The sequence below is a fragment of the Cryptomeria japonica genome, chromosome 11 (genome assembly GCF_030272615.1).
Source record: "Cryptomeria japonica chromosome 11, Sugi_1.0, whole genome shotgun sequence".
Classification (NCBI taxonomy): domain Eukaryota; kingdom Viridiplantae; phylum Streptophyta; class Pinopsida; order Cupressales; family Cupressaceae; genus Cryptomeria; species Cryptomeria japonica.
In genome coordinates, this window is record NC_081415.1 from 258,911,209 (window position 1) to 258,917,208 (window position 6,000).

Sequence of the window (6,000 nt, forward strand, 5' to 3'; positions counted from 1 at the left end):
ATACCACCTTTAGATCACACCCTTGCATACTTTATTTAGGTCTTATCCTTTCCTTATGTCCTTAGGTAAAAGCTTTGAACACCACCATTAGGTTATACCCTTGCATAATTCCCTTAGATCATACCCATAATCTTTGCATAGCCTTACACCATTTTCTTAGGACACACCCTTGATCCTTACATACCTTCATTAGGTCATACCTAAATTCTTGCACATCCCCATCTCTCTTTAGGACATAATCCCACCTCTTGCATACTTCAATAAAAAAAACCAAAAACATTGCTTGCACTTAGGATTTATCGTCTTAGGTTTGACATCAAATTTTGATCATCAATCACCCTTATCACTTGAGGTGCATCTTCATACATCAAATTTCGATCATGAATTACCCTTATCACATGAGGTGCATCTACCTTGAGTTAGGGAACTTATCAGTGTATTTGAGTTGGTATTCCGCTTGGTGTTCATCATCTCATATCATAGAATGCCTTCTTTTTTATCACTAATCCTTGTGTCTATCCATCATAGCACAAGTCAAACCTCACGTTGCAAATATTTTTAAACCTAGAGTATCCTAGGGTTTAGCTGCACATCACTTTCCTATCATATAAATCACATTTTGCATCAATCCTTTAGCACATTCCCATCTCAATCATATCGCATAGATTGCATTTCCCATTGATCCTTATCATATCCCAATCTCACCTTCCTATCACATAGTTTGCACCTTAATCTTTGCATTGATCCTTAGTTACATGCTAATCTCACTCATATCATATAGTTGAGTATGCATTTTTAGGGTTTGCATTCCATCTAGAGTCTCATACATTGTCCTAGGTCAAAGATCCAAACTATCATAAATCTCCATGACTACCTTGGCCCAACAAATTCAAGATCTCAAGAGAGAAATATATGACATTCAAGTCCAACAAAAAGATTCAATGACCCCTCTTGAGATACAATTCCATGATATAAAGAACAACAGACTTCAAGGAATGTTAAAATGACTCTATAAGGTGGAACAAGTAATTGAAAATCAAAAGCCAAATCTCAAACAAGATCACAAGACACCTTCACCAAGACATAAAGATATTTCCTCCAAGTATCCTCTAGATAGATAGTTTACACCTTTGGGGCAATCTATTGAGTAACTATTGTGCATATCCTAACACAACTCCACGAGGATGTAAATTTTTGAGTAACTATTGTGCATATCATAGACAAAACAAACATAAGACTTCAAATTGCGTGAAATTTAAACATAAGATTCAAGACCTCCTCGATAATGGTGTCTCGAAATTGAAGATCCTAATGACTCGCCTAAAAAGAAACAAGGAACTACTCCTAAAAATGATCAAAAACATATACCTATGTCTAGCAAGGCTCCACATGTAGGCTCCATCTCTTCCATTATGGCTCCATCTCCTAAGGGTTCTCAACAACAATCCATACCATATCCCTCAAACAATGAACCTAATGATGAAACTTCTCATGTTGACCCTCAAGGGCTATCAATGGTACAAATCCAAGCTAATCCATTTATTATACAAATCCTTTATATGATTCGGATATCTTAGATCTTATGCTATCATGCACTCCAATTCCAATCATACCCACTCTAGAAGGCCCCATCCAAAATGCTTCCCCATCATACAAAAACATGAACACCTTCCAATAATCCCCCATACATATAAAAAATACTACCCCTTCCTTAGAAGTGGCTCCATGTCAAGAGGATAATCTGAAAAATGAAGAAACAAGTCCTATCATAAATCAAGATCAAGACACCAAAACTCTTCAATCTCATCCAATGGTTGAAAAAGATCCTACCTCCCTATAATCCCATGATGATCCCCTTATACCTTTCCATTTCTTCCAAGATGATCCCCTTCCATCTCAAGAGAAAAGCATCCTTCCAAATACCATTCCTAATCCACTTCCTAAGCAAGATCATGATGCCTCTTCCACCTTTTCAAATGATCCTATTCAAAATGAAGAGTCAAACACCCTTCCTACTCTATCCAATGGTCCTCTTCCATGTCAAGATCAAAGTATCCCTTCATCTCCTTGTCATAATCCTCCATGTTCACCTCAAGGATCCATCATGCCTACAAAGCCCTCTAATGATCCTATCATTCCTTACATTCCACCTCCACCTCAAAATGGACTTGCCTCTGGCATCAAAAGTAAGAAGAAACCCTTTGTTAAAAAGATCTTCCAAAGCATACATTATCAAAGAAAAGGTTTAGACATTCATGAACAAGGTATATTAGAACCCCCTGATATAAAATTAAATCTTGATTGTAATGGCTACATTGCTCACTCTCAAGATGTCGGTACCCCTCATAAATCCTACATTTCTACAGTTAAATCCAAATGCACACCTTTTGGATCCTCCAAACCTATTTTGGGTCCTTATATACCAAAATCAAATCCTTCAAACCTTTCATCTATCTTGGGTCCCTATATCCCTCAATCTCCTATCCATGCTACCCCTAGCTTTCAATCCACTAACCTTACCATAAGCCAAGATCAACAAAGACACATCCTTGAGAACCTTCCAAAAACCTACCCACATGAACTCTCCATATCATTCATATCCATCCATGAATCCTAATGCCATTGGAATCAACTTGGATGCCAAGCATAAAATTCCAATATTTAAAAATCCACATGAATCAAAGGATCAACATGTCCCATATAAACGACATGCAAAAACAAAGAAAAATTTGATCCATAAAGAAAAAGAAATGTCCAAAAGGTCACAAAGGCCCACAAAGAAACAAAAAAAGTTAAAATGTGTATGGCTTCCTAAGTCTTACATCGAGGAAATGTGTTCTAAAGTATCAAAAAAAAATGAAATTCAAGAACCATGTTACGTCCACCATACACAACCGTCCAATCTTTCTTATTATCCAGCAAAAACAGTACATCAACCTTACAATGCCTTAAGCATCCCAGACGCTTATAACATGCGTTTTTAAGGCAAAAACAAAGTCGACCTTTTTAGGGTTTTATTACAATGTCGGTTTTCATCAAAAAAAAAAATACCCAAAACTTTTTTTCTCAGGGGCTGAGTGTACGTAAGAAAAGTGAGGATACGTGCTGAGTGTACAGTACTTTGTTGATCAGTCACCAAATTTCAACAATCTCCCACTTGGAGATTGATACTACATGACACCACTATACATGCAACATCCGCTGGATAAAACACTAGGACTCGACTGGTATAAATTCCACAATTATCAATCAAGAAGACCAACAAAAACTGATGAAGAAATCAGCTTCTCCCGTGGAACTGCTTTCGTGAACATATTGGCAGGATTCTCACTATGTGAATCTTCTCAAGTCGTAACTGACCCTCCTCCAAAACAGTCCGGATGAAGTGGTGCCTGAGCTGAATGTGCTTTGTCCTTGAATGAAAAGCAGAGTTCTTCGCAAGATGAATGACACTCTAGCTATCAATATACAATGGGCTATCCTCTTGTGTCTGACCCAATTCCTCTAGAAAACATTGCAACCAAATCATCTCCTTGCTGGCTTCTGTAGCAGCAACATACTCAGCTTCAGTGGTTGAAAGTGCAACAACCTTTTGCAGCCTAGAAATCCAACTGACTCCAGTTCCCCCTATAGTAAAAACATACCCTGTAGTACTCCTCCGTGAATCAATATCACCCGCCAGATCAAAGTCAACAAATCCACTCAGATCAATATTAGATCCTTTGAAACATAATGCCTTCGTAGTAGTTCCTTTCAAATACCAAAGAATCCATTTCACAGCATTCCAATGTTCCATACCCGGACTACTCATAAACCTGCTCACAACTCCCACTGCATGTGCAATATCTGGCCTTGTGCATACCATTGCATACATCAGATTGCCAACAACTGATGAATACAGGATGTTAGACATTTTTTTAACCTCTTCTTGTGCCTTTGGGCACATCTCCTTAATCAATTTGAAATGACTAGCCAAAGGTGTACTAACTGCTTTTGCATCCTGCATGTTAAATCTTTTCAACACCTTCTTTATATATTCACTTTGGGACAAATTCAAGGTTCTATTTTTCCTGTCCCGTGTAATCCTCATACCGAGAATTTGCTTAGCTGCACCCAAATCCTTCATAGCAAATGACCTGGCTAATTTTTGTTTAAGATCATTTATGTGTTCTATGTTAGAACCAACAACAAGCATGTCATGAACATAAAGCAACAGGATAATATAACTGTCATTATCCAATCTCTTAAAATATACACAATGATCAGAATGACATCTATGATAACCGTGTTCAGTCATGAAACTATCAAATTTTAAATACCATTGTCGGGGTGCTTGCTTTAGGCCATACAAACTTTTCTTCAACCTGCACACCAAGTTCTCCTTACCTTTGACCTCATATCCCTGTGGTTGCAACATGTAAATTTCCTCCTCCAAATCTCCATGGAGAAAAGCTGTTTTGACATCTAATTCTTCAAGATGTAAATCATTTGCAGCCACAAGACTAAGTACAGTTCTAATTGAAGTCATTTTTACAATTGGAGAAAATATTTCATCATAATCTATACCCTTTTTCTATGCAAAACCTTTTACCACAAGTCTGGCCTTATATCTTTTCTGACCTCCTTCCTCCTCCTTCAACTTATAAACCCATTTTTTAGGCAAAACTCTTTTTTCTGTAGGTAAAGGGACTAAGTCCCAAGTCTTATTTTTCATCAAAGAGTCCATCTCCTCTTTCATGCCTAACTCCCACTGTTGTTTGGCATCTACCTGCATTGCTTCTTCATATTCTTCTGGTTCACCAGAATCTGTTAATAAAATAGAATATAAAGAAGGAGAAAATCTTTCAGGGGGTCTACTTGTCCTCGTAGAACGTCTAACACTTGCAGGAGTTTGTGGGACAATTTGTTGTTGCTGAGCATCAGGTACCTGTGGCATTTCATTTTCAGGAATCTCATCCAACACCACATATTCTTGTTTGTCTTGTTCATGCTTCTTTTCCTGCATCTGTTCTTTATACATGACCTTCTCATTGAATATAACATCTCTACTTCTAATTATTTTCTTATTTTCAAAATCCCATAACTGATAGCCATATTCATCTATCTCATATCCAATGAAGGTACATTTATGAGATTTAGCATCAAGCTTGGTTCTATTTTCATTATCAACATGGACAAAAGCTTCGCAACCAAAAGTTTTAAAAAAAGAATAATTTACCTTTTTACCAGTCCATGCCTCCTCTAGAATACCACCATCCAAAGGGGTTGAAGGTCCTCTATTTATCAAATAGACAACAGTATGTACAACATCTGCCCAAAAATGTAAGGGCAATCCAGCATGCAATCTCATACTCCTCGCACGTTCCATGATAGTCCTATTAATTCTCTCTGACACACCATTTTCCTCTGGAGTTCCTGGAACTGTCTTCTACTTTCGAATCCCATTTAAGGAGCAATAATCTTCAAATGCTTTGCTGCAATACTCACCTCCATTATCCGATTTGAGACACTTCAACTTTTTCCTGTCTCATTCTCAACCAAAGCTTTCCATTTCTTAAAAGTTTCAAAAACATCTCATTTTTGTTTTAGGAAATATACCCATGTTTTTCTGGTTGAGTTATCAATAAAAATAACATAATAACAAGAGCCACCAAGAGATGATACCTGAGCTGGTCCCCATACATTTGAATGTACAAGCTCTAACTTCTCACTCTTCTTCTCTTTCCCAACTTTGAGAAATCTGATTCTTTTCTGTTTACCATAAACACAGTTTTCATAGAACTCTAAATCAATCTTCTTTAGTCCTGGCAATAGATTTTTGGAATGAAGGGTTTTCATCCCTTTCTCACTCATGTGCCCAAGCCTATGGTGCCACATTATCGAATATGTTCTTGCAACATTTATTGTTGTTGTTCCTACAGTAACTTTATCTGTAGCAGCTAGGGTAGAGTAAGTGTTACCTGTACACGGATATAATGTGCCTACCTTTGCACCTTTAGC